This window comes from Apodemus sylvaticus, chromosome 5 (assembly GCF_947179515.1).
Source record: "Apodemus sylvaticus chromosome 5, mApoSyl1.1, whole genome shotgun sequence".
NCBI classification, from domain to species: domain Eukaryota; kingdom Metazoa; phylum Chordata; class Mammalia; order Rodentia; family Muridae; genus Apodemus; species Apodemus sylvaticus.
This window is the reverse complement of record NC_067476.1, coordinates 105,304,558-105,320,922: the sequence shown is the minus strand read 5'-3', so window position 1 is coordinate 105,320,922 and position 16,365 is coordinate 105,304,558.

Here is a 16,365-nt window from a genome sequence, read left to right as displayed (position 1 = left end):
AGCTCACTCTGTAGACCAGGCTGGCCTCGAACTCAGAAATCCACCTGCCTCTGCCTCCCAGAGTGCTGGGATTACAGGTGTGTACCACCACCGCCCGGCCTCTAGATGTTTTTAGTCAGTGCAATATTTCATGACATGAAGATTATGTGGACTCTAAGTTCCAATGGCTATCATATCCCTGGGAAAATGTTCACTCATGCAGCTATGCAGCTGTGGCTGCTCTCATTCTGCAGTGGCAGAATTGAGTAGCTGTGACAAATGCTAAGCTTTTATTGTGGGGACTTTGCAGGAAAAGTTTGCCCTGTCCTGGTGTAGATGATTAAACCTCTGAAAGGCTGAAACAATGTGTGCATGCCGGAATCCCACTTGGAAGCAGATGTACTGGGGGAAACTTAGGCATCATTCACACCAGGTCTTTCCTTGTTTTTCCCCCCTTTTTCTTCATTCATTTTGGGGCTGGAGGAAAGATATGCAAGTAGCAATATTTCCCATCTTACCATAACCTATGGCATTCCACAGCTGTCTGCACAGCACGTGCTCACTACAGCCGTGGTAGCACACTTCCAACAAAAAGATTACACTTTAAATTCTCACTTGTACACTAAGTAGAAAGTAACAAGACTACGAGTAATGGAAAGTCTACAGCCTTGTGACTATAATCGACATGTTTGGAGTTTAAGATTATGAGAGACATCTACAAAAAATACAGTCTTTTGAGCAGCATCCTGGTTTAACAGACTTCATGTGATTTTTTACAGAAAATTACAAACTGCAAAGTTTACTCCATGGGTATTGCCCAATAGACACCAAGATGATACTTCAGGGTAACCAAATAGCTCCTTGTCTCCTGTCCTGACAGACATGGTTTTCAAGTGTTTGTTCTGGTTTCAGTTTCAGATTCCTTTGGTCTGTGTTTTACTTGCCAGTTCCTGCATGTTGGCTTGCGTGGGGTTGATTTGGTTTTTTAATTTTTCATTTTAACAAACCACTGACTGAAAAATGCAGGCTGGGAAAGTAGCAAAGCACTTGCCTTCCTTCCTCAGCACCACAAGAAATAAAAAAGATAAAAATGTATGTGGGTTGGTTTTTTTCCCCAAAATATATTGAGCTGTTTCTTGGTAAGAGAGTATGCTTCTTTTTAAAATAGAAAAATGCCAAAAAAGGCCTCATGAAAATAAGCCTAGCCTTAAAGAAAAACTACCTTGCCCCCTCAACTTCCTTAGGGGACCCCACCCTTTCTGCCCCTGCCACTATTCTCACCCAGAGGAAACCTGTTAAAGTACTGCAGGGAAGCTTGCCTTCAAACAGTGATAATGACTATGATGTCATTTGGGGTATGAAGAGGACCTGGGGAAGAGAAGGTATAGTTTCTGGCCACCCACTCCCCTATCTGTTGCTGACAAATCCGTGTTCCTTTGGGCTTTTAGTCAGCTACGGTTTGTTTAAGTATTGTCAGAACCCAAGTCCATTCCATTCTCCCCTTGCCTCTGTGTGAGTGTATTTAGCGAAAACTGACATACTTTTAAAACCCAATGCAAAGTATTAGTAATTTAGTGTAGTGGCCATGGATGTATATTTGACTCTAGAATCACTCTAGAATCATTTCTTAAGACACCATGATACTAGATCTAAGGTTGAGATCAAGAAGTCACTCAATTAGTATATGGGACCTATTCACAAATGCCTTCCATTTCAATATCCTTTAACTAAAAATTGACCCTTAAAGATTACCTTCGTGCCACTGAACATTGTGTGAAGCAGGGCTCAGGCCGGTTGGTGGTGGTGCATGCATTTAGTCCCAGCACTTGGGAGGCAGAGGCAGGCAGATTTCTGAGTTTGAGGCCAGCCTGGTCTACAGAGTGAGTTCCAGGACAGCCAGGGCTACACAGAGAAAAACAAAAACAAAAACAAAAAACAAAAAACAAAAAACAAAAAAAAAGAAAGAAAAGAAGAAAAGAAAGGAAAAGAAAGAAACAGGGCTCAGAAGTGTTCTTGGCTGTTAAACGGGAAAATAGTGTTATATTTGGGGACATCTTGGACCATATCCTCCCCCCTACAGATAGAAGGTCACACTTGTCTTCCTTTGGCAATGGCTTTAGAACCTGACTCTCAGGATAAAGTCCATTCTCTTGGTAAATATGCAAAATCCCAATATGGTCACCACATAGCTCACTCCCCCTGCCACATCTTTTCCACTGCCACTATCCTGACTCTTACATCAATTATGCCAACCCACAGCCAGTTTGGGCTAGTCTGGGGACAATCATTGCTTGTATTTGTTCATCTTTGTGCATTTGCGATGCTGTGCTCTGTGCCTACTCCCCCAGATTGTCTTGCAAAATAATATTGCAGTCCACATCAGAAGGGGTTAGGTGACTTTCCTAAGATCCTATGGGTAGAGTTGCAAAACAGCCATAAGTCACACATAGCAAAGAGTTGTAACTGGTAAGATGTAACTCAAAAGGGATCTGGTGTTGACTGATGTAGGTAAAAATCATGATCAAGTTTTAGGTAACATATGAAAGTAATGGAAAACTATAGTTCAGTAGCACTTTCCAAAACCGCATGCATGTTTGGTTACTGCTGCTGTTGTAGCCAAAAGTTTGCTGTGTTAAGTCTTTGGGTGGGGGAAGCACTAGACTAGTATCAAATAAAGGTCCCACTGTGTTCCTGTCCCTATGTCTTCCTCTATTTGGTCCTCACAACCATAACTCCAAGGCATCTCCTGACCTTTGCTCTCTAACCAACCTCTGCTTTGCCACTGGGGTACTGTATCCTTGCTCTGTCTTGTCTTTGATAAGAGGAAGTAATTGCATATTACAGTGAACATTCTGTGATTCTCAGTGGTCATAGCAGTAGCCCACATCCTAAAAGAAGGCTACACAGAACAGAATGGACTTGATCTACAATTGGACCATCACCAAAATGGGATGGAAATGAAACTGCTCAAAAACCACTGCATGGAGCAGGAGCCTGCCGGACACAAAAGCATACATCTCTGCAAAGTCACAGAACTATACAGGACATCAGAATCCAAGGTTAAAGTTAGTCTCATCGTGCTTGGTGACTGAATAAGATGCAGCTGATAGTGGACTTAGCTACAAGGTTGCTCCAAACCACACACATATTCTTGTTGTGAGTTCACACGGTGACAGCCTTACTCAAAACAATCTGACTGTGCTCCATCTTGACTCCCTTCTCAACAGTGAGACGTGCAAAATCCCTGACTTCTCCGTGTTCCTATTTCTTCATCCATAAAACGGGTGGGGTGGGGTGGGGTATAACACTTTTTCTGTATGACTCTCCTACTGAAGCAGGAGGAAACCCTCCTGCTCACCTCTTGGTGCAGACCCAAGGGTTCCCTTAGCTGTTTCCCACCGCCTTCTCGGCCTTTCTTTTTAACCTACATCTATTCCTTTCCTTTTAACCTACATCTATTCCTTTCTATCAGCTGCTGGTCTACAGAAACATTTTCTACCCAGGACCCCTAGCGGCCACATTGGGCTGTGATGCAGGTAAGAGATTTTTCTTCTCAATTCCAGTCTCTCCTGAATTACTCTTAGCCCTGTAGCAGCCAGCCTGCAGAAGCCCTCTCTCCCATCCTACCCCCATTCCCTGGGACTCTGACTCTTAGTGAAGACCCCAGTCCCCTAGATTGCTCCCACTGCCTCTTTAACCCTTTCCTGCAAACCAGTTGTGTCTTTCCTTTGTGTCTGTCATGTGCCAACCTACAAAAGCCCTTTCCACCCGGGGACCACACAGCTACCACACTGACCTAGGATCCAGAGAGCAAAAGCAACCCAAGGAATATAGTACCCACCTAACAAAGACAAGACCCCTATCTACACAAAACACCCCAAATATCATAATTCCAGATATCTAGATCCTAGTGCAACAACACAAGCATGAAAAGCCTCCTCTGGAAGCTAGTGACCCGATTACAATCAATCCTGAGAAAATCAATTTAGCTGAAGCACAAGACAAGAACTTCAAAATAGCAATGATGAATGTTTAAGGGCCTTAGCCAAGTCTGGTGGCTCGTGTCTTTAATCCCAGCACTGGGGAGGCAGAGACAGGCAGGTCCCTGAGTTTAAAGCCAGCCTGGTCTACAGAGTGAGTTCCAGGACATGCAGGGCTAGAGAGAAATCCTGTATTAAAAAACAAAAAAGGGATGTAAAGAGGATTGTGAAAACACAATCAAATGAAATAATGAAATCAAGACATGAAGTAGAAACAGAATCACTAAAGAAAACACAAGCTGAAATAAACTGGAAATAAAAACCTTGGAGAAGGTTTCAAAAAACAAACCCTCAGTGGTAAGCCTCAACAACAGATTACCACACATGGACTGAAGAATTTCAAGTCTTAAAAGACAAAATAGGCCGGGTGGTGGTGGGGCACACCTGTAATCCCAGCACTCTGGGAGGCAGAGGCAGGTGGATTTCTGAGTTCCAGGCCAGCCTGGTCTACAGAGTGAGTTCCAGGACAGTCAGAGCTATACAGAGAAACCCTGTCTCGAAAAAAACAAATCCAAAAATCCAAAAAAAGAAAAAGAAAAAAAGAAAAGAAAAAAACAAAAAAAAACACCTGACTTTTTAATGGAGATCCTGAAGGCCAGAAGGGTATGTCAGATGTTCTACTAACTCAGAGACCGCAGATGCCATCCCAGACTACCCTGCATATCAGAACTATCAATCATAATCAACAGAGGAGGGTGGGAAATCCATGATAAAACCAAACTTAAGTAATTTCTATTTATCAATCCAGCTCTAGAAAGCACTAAAAGAAAAGCTTCAGTATAAAGAGGCTAACCACACCCAAGAAGGAACAAGGAATAAATATTTCCTGAGCAACATTTCAAAAGAGGGAGTGAGACCCACATTAAAAAAAAAAAAGAAAGAAAGAAAAAGAAACAAGAAACCAGCACTGCTTATTGATAATTCTCAAATTCCCTAATAGAAGGACACAAGCTAACAGATTGGACTCCACTCTCCCAGACCTACTTGATCCAGTACTGTGTCTTGACTAGAGCAATAAGACATAAAGGAGATGGAAGGGATACAGATAGGAAAGAAGTCGAAGATCTTTATTTTCAGATAGTATAATTTTACATATAAATGATCGTAAAAGTTTCCACCAGGAAACTTCTGCAGCTGATAAACATTTTCAGCATGAGTAGCGGGATTATAAAATCAACAGGAATCAGTAGCCTTCCTGTTTACAGATGTCAAACGTACAGAGAAAGTAATAAAGGAGGGCGGGGAAAGTACCTTTCACAAGAGCTTCAAGAATATTTGAGGATAACTCTAACCAAGTGAGTGAAAGATGTGTACAATAAAAAACTTTAAAACACTGAGGGAAGAAATTGAAGATGGAAAGGTCTCCCATGGTCATGATCAGTAGGGCATTATATAAAGTGTAAAGTCGGCCATCCTACCAAAGCACCAAAGCACTACACCAGTTCAATGCAAGCCCCATCCAAATTCCATCACAATCCATAGAAACTGAAGATACAGTCCTCAGCTTCATATGGACACACACACACACACACACTAGCTAAAAAGCAATCCTGAATAATAAGTGAATAATAAAAGAACTTCTTGGGGGCTGGAGAGATGGCTCAGAGGTTGCAGAGGTTGAGAGCACTGGCTGCTCTTCCAGGGGTCCTGAGTTCAATTCCCAGCAACCACAGGGTGGCTCACAACCATCTGTAATGGGATCTGATGCCCTCTTCTGCTATGTTTGAAAACACAGCAGCAGTGTACTCATATACATTATATAAATAAATAAATAAATAAATAAATACTTAAAAATAAATAAAAACAAGAAAGAAAGAAAAAGAAAGAAAGAAAGAAAGAAAGAAAGAAAGAAAGAAAGAAAGAAAGAAAGAAAGAAAGAAAGAAAGAAAGGAAGGAAGGAAGGAAAGAAGGAAGGAAGGAAGAAAGAACTGCTGGAAGTGCCACCATCCTAGATCGCACGTTGGTCTACAGAGCTATCTTAATAGACTCAGTTCTTTTCTTTTATTCATTCATTCACTTTGTATCCCATCACAGTCATTCCTCCCTCCTCCCAGTCCCACCCCCACAAATCCCTCTCCCAGTTACCCCTTCTCCCTTCTCTGAGGAGAAGGGGAAACACCCCTTTGGGTACCAGCCTGCTCTGGGACATCAATTTACAACAGGACTAAGGCATCCTCTCCTACTGAAGCTGGAGCGACAGTCCAGATAGAGGAAGCAGATCCAATGTCAGTGACAGCCCCTGCTCCAGTTGTTAGAGCAGCTGCATGAAGACCAAGCTGCACATCTGCTACAATGTCGGGGACTTAGGTCTAGCCCCTGCATGCTCCTTAGTTAGTGGTTCGGTCTCTGTAAGCCCCTCTGGGCCCAGACAAGTTATGGGATTTCTCATTTCCCCTCAGGACTCAGGGATCTATGCAGAAGTGGAGACAGAAAGAACATAAGAATCAACGGGTGATGGGTGACTCTAAGGAAACAGTGTCTTCCAGACACAACAGGACAGATGCACATATGAACTCACAGAGAATGTGGCGATATACATAAGATTCTATTTTTAGGATTTTTTCCAAAACACCCCACATCCCACACCCAAGTGTAACTAAAGTGCTGTTGATAGCCATCAGTTCATAATAGTTCTAGCACTCATGGAGACTTTTTTAAAGTTATTTTCTATCTGAAGTAGACTTTTTTAAAAGATTTATTTATATATATATATAAGTACACTGTAGCTGTCGTCAGACACTCCAGAAGAGGGAGTCAGATCTCATTGTGAGCCACCGTGTGGTTGCTGGGATTTGAACTCAGAACCTTTGGAAGAGCAGTTAGTGCTCTTAACCACTGAGCCATCTCTCCAGCCCCTCGTGGAGACTTCTAAAAGATTCATTAATACCGTGATTGCTTTTCTCTTGAAGCTAACAGTTCATACCACTTCCAAAGTTTTGATCATTTTAAAACCCATTAACCTCTATCCTTAGTGTTAAAACATTAGCCGTGTATGTTTGAGCCCGGCAGCCTAATGGAATGAAGAACTAGGTTTAGTCCTGGCTTTGGTAGGCAGATCCCACTGAACATGTTATTCTTTCTTTGCAGGACCTCAGCCTGGCCTGGCTGTTTAGAAATACAGTAAAAATGTAAATGTGTAGCACTGTGCAGGCTTGGACGTGCTCCTAACAGCTTTGGGGATATTGATATTAACTCAATGTACTTCTACCTAAAATCCTGATGATTTATTACCACAGTCACACACTTGAAGCAACTGAGGCAGAGAAAGGTTGCATCCACTCACTCAGGATAGCCGATAAGGGCAGAGCTGAGATCCCATCCCAGACAGGCTGGCTCCAGCATCCATGCTCTCGGCCTTTATGAGCAGATTAAAGCTGGGACTGACCTTATCGTGCAGCTAGTGCAGTCTCAACTCCTGCTCTCTGAAGAACATCAGCGTGCCAGCGGGACTGCCCCAGGCAACGCTGAAATCCTGCCTGCCTGCCTGCACAGCTGTGTGGGAAGGGGCAGATGAGAGGAACGAGGGCCACAGCAGGACCAGGCTTGCCTTATCAATAGTTGCCCAACTATTGCTAGGCCTATCTGATATATTTTTTTTTTATTTTTGTAAATAAAAGCCCCTGAAGGAGCTATGCTTTTCTCAAGCACTGTTGGTAAGGAACTCAGGAGACAGCCTAGGGAAGTGGGTTTGGATCCAGCCTATAGCAAGATCAAATTCCAGCCTGCTTGTTTGATAGAGGCAAATGGGCACAGGTGATTTTCCTATAGTAATTTGGTATAGGAAGTTTGGCACTAAGGACTGTGTGATCATCTCTTAAGGCTCCACACAAAGTGTGATCTTTTTCTCCTGTATAGCTGAAAATGGGCATAGGTATACACTAGAGGGAATTTGTTTATTCCCAGCAGATTCTCTCCTAGGAGATCCATTTGAGAATGGAAGGAAACTTTCAGTATATAGGCATTACAGTTAGAGCGACCATTGTTGTGATGAAACACCATGACCAAAAGCAATTTGGGGGAAGAAAGGGTTTATTTGGCTACATATCCAGGTCACAGTCCACTGAGGGCAGCCTGGTCAGGAACTCAGACTGTGTAACAACCTGCAGCCAGGATCTGGTGCAGAGACCATGGAGGAATGATGCTTGGTGAATTATTCATCACAGCTTCCTCAGCCTGCTTTCTTACAGAACCCAGGGCCACCAGGCTAGGAGCGGCACTGCCTATAATGGGCTGGAGCCTCCCACATCAATTAAGAAAATGCCCCCCTCCACGGGCCCACCTATAACCCAATCTTGTGGAGACCCCCTTCTCTCATATGACTCTAGCCTATGTCACGTTGGCCTAAAAAGAGCCAGCACATTATTTTACATCAGTCTCTTTCATCCACACCACCTTCTGGCAGGGAAGAACTAACCCTAAGTTTAAAGTCTTCTCAGTGGGTGTGGTCTGGGCTGGTGAAGTGGGAATTGTTGCCCAGCTTATAGGAGTCTCCTAACTGAAGTCGGCATTCCAGGCCTCTGGCCTAAGCTGCGTATTCCACGGTTCTCCCTCCAGTTTGGTTTCCTGAAGATCCCTGGCTTCTCTGTCTTTACAGACTCTACAAACAATTCAAACTCTCTAACGTAAACATACATGTAGGGTGCAGGGTGGGTTTCACAGATGTGTCACTCATAATTGTCCTACCCTAGAACATTCCATCAGCTCAGAAATTATACCCTGTAGCCGACCCCTCTTCCCTCCCCTGTTCTCCCATCAGAAGTCTGTGATTAAGGAACATGTCCTGGGGCGAGATCTAATCAGTCATAGGCAGAAGGACCTAAAATGCTTAAGCAGTCTCTCAGTTCAGTACACCCACACCCATAGTCTCAGCCTGAAAATAGCTGCTCTCCGGGGAGAGCACTGACTAGAGCTGTCTCTGTCACATCATGTGTGGCGAAATGTGAGTTCTGGGAACTCTGTTAATCTAGTCTCCTAAGCTGGTGGTCGCCATGTCCCATCCAGAACGACCCACACTGACACGGTTGTGTCCTCTCTCTCCCCTCACCACCAACTGCACCCCATTCCCTCCATCCATGTACCTCATGTTTGCAGGTTACCTCAGCCCCCCAGCCAAGCCCACTTATCCACCTAAACACCTCCTATTTCTTGGCAGACTTCAGCAACAAATATATCCATATATATCTATACAGAGTCCACTTGGCTACAAGCATTTTGAGAACAAGATCAACATTCCAACCCAGTGACTCCATCTTTGCACAACAAGTGGTAAGCCAGTGAATCCAGATTTTAGACAAGCGTGGAAGCCTCTCCCTGACACCAGCCCACTGGAGACTCGAGCATGCTCCGGGACTCTGTGGCCTGGTGTGATAGCTAGTTGTGCTGTTAAACTAAACTTAATAAAATTAAATTTTACTATAGAATCTAGCCCCTTCTTCCCTCCCATGTGTAAGAACACAGCAAACCACGTGCCCCGAGTTCACCTCTGGACGCCACCCTTCTTCCCCTGCACCTTCTTTTAATCCTTATTTATCTGCCTCAGTTTGTTCAAAATATCCCCATGAGGTCACCAATACCCTTCCAACTGACAAAGCCCTTAAGTTCTTTGAGTAGACTTTAGTTTTCAAATAAAGCCTCCTATAATTCAAACATCAAGACAATATGAAACATACACCACACAGAGAAACATGTGCACGCGTGCGCACATGCACACACACACACACAGACACACAGAGAGAGAGAGAGAGAGAGAGAGAGAGAGAACAATATCTCACATCCAACCCCCTCCCCCAACCCCCACCCCATCCCCCTCTCTTCCAGAAGAGTACACACTTGTGTTAGCTTCTTGAGTCACTTCTCCAGAAGCAGACCTGCCCATTCTCTCCCTAACCCACAGGAAAGCATGCACTAACACACACTGCTGCTCAACTGCTGTGCTGTCTGTGATCTTCATATCAGCGCCTCCAGAGCCTTCTCAGGCTTGTTTTCTAAGTCCCAGTAGGCTTGATCTGCCCACTCTGGCTCTGGTGACCTAGCTCCTGACGCCACACTGGTTCTGTACCTATACCCTTTCCTGCTTCTCACCCCACTTCTCTGAGCTCTCATGGGGAGCCCTTGCCTCGCCCTGGTCCTGCAGTCCTCCAACGCCCTGTCCTTCCCTCCCATGCTCAGCCTGAGTGGTGTTTGAATGCTTGGTTCCCAACTGGTTGTGCTGTCTGGGAAGGCTTAGAGAGTGTGGCCTTTCTGGAAGAAGTATGTCACTGGGGTTGGGTTTTGAGGTTTCAGAGTTTGCTCCCTGTTTCCTGTTTGTGGTTCAAGATATGGGTCTCCAGCTCTCAGCGTCCAGCTCCTGCTGCCTGCTGCCTGCTGCCTTTACCCTGCCATCTTGGACTCTTAAGGAAGTGCTAAGCCCGGGTAACCCTGCCCTCCTTCTTTCAGTTGCTGTGTTTGTGGTGTTTTAATCACAGCAGTAGGAGAGTAACTAGCACAGCCTGGAAAGTGCAGCCCTTCCTGGGGAGATTTCCTAGGAAGCAGGAGCAGATGGCTGAGACTTTCCTTTAGGCGCACCCAGCTACGCACTAGCGTGGAGCCTTCTGCATCTTCTAGTGTGAGCCTTCTCACAGCCGCCCAAAACAAAACAGACAAAAACCAAGAAGGGAGACCTGCAGCTCCCAGATCACCTTCTGTCCCTTGTGGGCATCCTCACGCACTCAGACGTCCCAGCTTTGGAGAAAACAAGGCCCTTGCATTTTGGCTAGCCTAAATTTTGAAGGCAATTAATAGTAATGTAAAGGGCACAGCCAGAAAGAATAGAGGCACAATCCCTGACTCTCAGAGGGAAGGAGCCTGGTGAGGCGGCTCAGAAGATAAAGGCATTTGCCACCAAACCTGGGGCTCTCCATTCAATCCCCAGAGCCTACCTGGTGGAAGGGGACAACAGACTCTTTGGAGATGTTCTCTGATAGCCATCCATCCTCCACAAGTACACTGCAGCATGTGCATGCATGCCCTGACCCAGAAATACATACATAAATGTAAAAAGGTAAAAAGAAAAGAAGGTGGAGTAGAGCAAGAGCAGCAGCTATGGCTGACTGGATGGCGAGACCGGGATACGGCTCTGTGGGAACTTGGGCTACCTCAGTTTCCAGCATTTGCACACCAGCTGCTGAGCAGTACACAAGAGAATATGCGGAGTGACTGGCACCGAGCACACGGTTAACAACCACCAGTATCCATCCCTTCTACTGCCCACACTCCCAACCCACGGGGCCCCTCTTCCTGCTCCACCAGTTCTGCAGCACCAGGGGGATCTGTGAAAGTTCTGTATTTCCCTGGCTAGGCACCATCTACTCTAAGAACTGCGCCCCGGGAAGCAGGTCCCAGGGTACCAATCTATCTTGCCATCAGTTAATGCTAGGGAAATCGAAAGGTTCTTAATGCTTTTAACAGAGCGAAGTAGAGTGTCTTCCTTATAAAGACAGTGCAGAAGCCAGTTAAACAAAATGACTACATCAGAAATCCCCATGGAGAAGGTTCTGTTCAATAAACGGAAAACAGTAAAAAGACACCAAGAAGTCTTGCTTAATGAACTCTGCTAAGGAATGTTAATGAGTTGCTGATAACCAATAAACATTGATTTATAGCAGAATCTGCAGTTGGACTTTTTTTGACAGAGTGGGAGATTAAACGTCTGGATATAGTAGCACTTACCTTTCATCCCAGTACTGGGGTCAGGGGCTGTTCAGAGGCAGGCTGATCACTGTGAGCTCCATATCAGCCTGATCTATACAGCAAGTCCCAGGTCACCGAGAACTACATAATCTGTCTCAAAAAACAGACAGACAAGTGGTGGCAGCAGCGGCAGCAGCAGCAGCAGCAGCAGCAGTGGTGCACACTTTTAATTCCAGCACTGAGGAGGCAGGGGCAGATGGATCCCTGAGTTCAAGGCCAGCCTGGTCTACAGAGTGAATTCAAGAACAGCCAAGAATACCCAGAAAAACCCTGTCTTGAAAAACCGACCAACAAAACCAAAGATTAGCTGGATAATGCATAAAAGCTTTTGCTGAGACACACTGAAGAAAGCCTATATATCATGTCAGCCCTCTGGAAACACATGTATTAAATATTAACATAAAGCTGATTTCCATATAAATGCAGATCCATAATGAAAATGGTCTACCACTAAATAAGCAAAGGCTACACATAGAGCAGGCAGTGTGTGCGAAGGGAAGTCACCATCAAACATTTCAGAGGAAAACACTCAAGTATCTGTAATGGTTAGAGAAGCATGTACTCACCCCAAACAGCAGGGAGAATCTGAACCCTCGAGTGCATCTGAGATCACGGTTATCCCGACATCCAATACTGCAAATGGTAATACAGTCTGCATTAGCTTACATTTGGCTGTCTTTGATTAGCTTAAGCTTGGTGAATTTACTCATTTTTGCTGCATATAGGTGCATTGTTTGGTTGTTCTGTTGTTAGATACTTTGTGTTATCAACCCTATAATCTGTCTATAATACCTACTCTTCCTGGACATGTCAGAAGGCTCTGTTATTGGCCAGTGCCACTAGAAAAGTTAGAATGAATCTATGGCTCTTGGTTTACAGGTGTGGACATTTTTGTTAACTATATACAAAGAAATCCATTTGTTATGCTGTAGGGCATGTCTATATATAACATTCAAAATATGATATTATACAGGATAAGGTGGACAAGGGGTGGGGTTGGGGCCCCTGCCTTGAAGGCATGAGGACTTCCTTCCTGTGGAATAGGAATGGGGCAGAGCTCAGTGTTCAAAGCTCTGCCTTACAAGTGTGAGGCACTGGATTCTAAGTCACACTTTTCACATGGAGGACATTACGTGGGACAATTATCCACAGTGGTATGCTCCCGTCACGGTGGACATAAGCACCCCGTGCTCCCATCACGGGTGGACATAGGCATTCCGTGCTCCCGTCACGGGTGGACATAGGCACCCCGTGCTCCCGTCACAGGTGGACATAGGCACCCCGTGCTCCCGTCACGGGTGGACATAGGCACCCCGTGCTCCCGTCACGGGTGGACATAGGCACCCCGTGCCCCGGTTTTGTCTGGCTTGTCATTATTGCTCTTAATCGCACCCATTTTGGGTGCGTGTGGTGGGATCTCACTTTGAATCAAATTTACATTTTCCAGGGGCAGATTTAAAAATATGGTAAAAGTAAGTCCTCTCTCGTGTAAAGTCTTATCTGACAGATTTGTTTTGTTTGATTGCTTTGGATACTTTTTCTTTTTTTCTTTTTCTGTTGGTGGTGGTCGTTGGTTGGGGTTGGGGTGGGGGGTTGACATAAGATCTCTCTATGTAGCCCTGGCTGTCCTAGAACTTACTTTGTAGACCAGGTTGATCCCAAGCTCAGAGAGATTCTCCTGTCCTGCCTCTGCTTCCCCGTGTGCTAGGATTAAAGGTGTGGGTCACCATGCCCAGCCTGGGTTTTTTCTCCACAGAGCACAACACACAGGTTGTGTAGGTTTCCTGGACTTCCTCCATCTCTTCCCCTCAAAAAACTCTAAAGAGAAAAAAGTTGACTGCTCTCAAAGACTCGTTTTCATCTGAATCTCATTTTCATGTTTTCCTTTTAAGTCACTTGATGTGTCTGCTACATTTTTATATGACCTGGGAAGATTCAGGAGCAAGCCCTTGCTGGTAATAAATGTTGATGGTATGCAGACCTTTCCTCCTTAAATATTCTTTTTGTTTGTTTGGTTGGTTTTGGTTTTTTTGTTTTTTAGATTTGGTTTTTTTTTCAAGACAGGGTTTCTCTGTATATTTCTGGCTGTCCTGGAACTCACTCTGTAGACCAGGCTGGCCTCGAACTCAGAAATCTGCCTGCCTCTGCCTCCCAAAGTGCTAGGATTACAGGCGTGTGCCACCACCGCCCGGCTTCTCCTTAAATATTCTTATGTATGATTATTGCATGTGCATAGGATGATGAGATGGGGCATGTCTATAGTGTGAAGGTCAGAAGACAACCTTGTGGACTTGGCGGATGCCAGGCTTGGGTAGCATGTGATGTTACCTGCTGAGCCATCTCTTGGCCACTTTAACTTTTTCTGTTTTTCTGTTTGTTTATTTTTTGTTTGTTGTTTGTTTTTTGAGACAGGGTTCCCTGTTCTGGAACTCTCTCTGTAGACCAGGCTGGCCTCAAACTCAGGAGTCTGCCTGCCTCTGCCTCCCAAATGCTGGGATTAAAGGTGTTCGACACCACTGCCATGCCTGACCAACTTTAACTTTTAAGTCCACTGATTCTATCACCTATATGAACAGAAAACTCCGTTCAAGTTCAGTTTGATCATGCTCATAGTCGGCCAGTAGATGGCGCCCTGGGCTTGTGTCTGAGCCTTTTACCCACATACTGCCTAGTCTTCCAAAATACTTTGCAAGGAAGCAGAGCAATAGAGATTGTATTTTCAACCAAGAGGAGAGAATAAGCTGATTACTTGTGGAAGGCATCAAAACTTGTAATTCATCAAGTTGAGACCTTTGGAGAGACACTAAGGGCGACCCAACACTGTTGACCCAACACTGATGATCTTATTATGTTTATTCAGCCATGATAAATAGAGTGTAAATGGCTAGAACTAAATCTTCAGGTGAGAGAAATATATCTCTCTTTGGGAGGAGAATAACCCCTTCAATACAGAAATAGAGAAGTCTTCACCAAAAGGCAAGGAGCTCAGATGACGGTGTCCTAAACAGGCATCTGAGGGGTCACCTAGGGAGCCTGTTTCACTGTTTACAAAAGGCAGGCGCTCAGTCTGCAAAGAGAGTAGTGCCAGAGCTTGCTCGGGAGGCTGTGTGCCATTTTCCAACCCCTACCCCTCACCCCCGTCCCATATTCCTCCATTCAGTTTTTCAGTCACCCTGATTCTCTGCTGAGAACCAGCTTGGTGGGCCTTGGAAACCCAGTAAAAAGCGGACGGACGGCTGAGTGAGAATGCTGGGGAGATGCCTGCCTTCTGTGGTTCCCTGGCTCTCTCTGCCCAGCCCTCAGCTCGGAGGCTCTCCTGGCTTCAGCTGCCCACACTCAGGACACTTGGACAAGCCCTTCATCCTTTCCTCTCTGGCACTGTCACAAGCTACCTGGGTCAATGATCAAATGACAATGTCCTTAGCCTTCTTACATACAGGAACATAATGCTCTGTGCTCAAAGGAGACCCCAGAGAGAGCCTTGCCAGCCAGAAGGCTCTTCTGAGAAGGAACATGGAGAGCTATGCTTGAGAAGGAACGGGCATCTGCGGTTGTGGACCTGGAGAATCTGTGGTGCCTGAACCCTTTCTCCAGGCTTCTCAAGCCCTGGACAGGACCCTCACCTTCAGAAGTGACCACGTTTCATGAGCACACACATAGGAGCACACAGCCATAGATTCGAGTCATTGCCTGGGTCTTTTCTCCATTGTGAGTCACCGCCTCGGTAGTCTTAGAATTTGATGAGTGAGTTCTGTTCTACCTTTCTCCCTCTTCAGTTAGAAATGACTCCAGACAGAGCCACACTCATGCAGACCAAGCCTGGCACCCTTGCAGCCATGGAGAAGCAGATACAGAGGGAAGCCACAAATGAGACGCGGCCTGCCCTCCCTCCCTTCGTGGGGAGCGTTGAGCAAGCACAGATCTTAGCGATGTGGTAATTCTAGCCCTCAGAGTTTCACACCTCCAAGGGGAAGGGCTTTGCATCATGAGGACTTCCTGGGTCTAGGCCACCAGGGTAGGCATCCAGAGGCTGGGCTAGGGCAAGCCCAGGGCCCATGGGCACAAGCCAGGAAATGGCGTGTTTGCTGGGGCTGGGGAGCCAGGGACAAGCTCTGTCCCTTGGGTCTGGTACCCTGAGGAATCTTAGGTCTGTTGACAATCACCTGCAGCCTCAGCTGAGGCTGCCCATCCTCTGAAAGGGGAGAGGGGCCAAAGCCATGACGGCGGCGCCCTCTAGAGTTTGGGGCTTGCAGTCTCTCACTTTTCTCCCGGCCCAGGTATTGCTGGTGTAGCTAAAGCAGTGTCTACAGCTCTCAAAGGCTAATGGCTGCAGTGCTGTGGAGCAGCGGTAACACCATTATGGCTCTATGCCGTAAGCTATAAGAGTCTAAAAGGATCAGTTATACTTTAAAACAAAACATTTAAAATCCTCACGTCTCAGCGATTGTACCATTCAGTCCATGCCGGACGCCCCCAGGGGGATTTGCACAGGGGGATTCACACCCAGTGTGAAATGGTCTATGGTAACCAGAGCATCTCTTCCCTATTCTGCCTTCCATGACATCATGGTGGGTTCTCTGGTTTAGGCCCAGGCAGAGGGTAAATGCTCTGCAGGTAT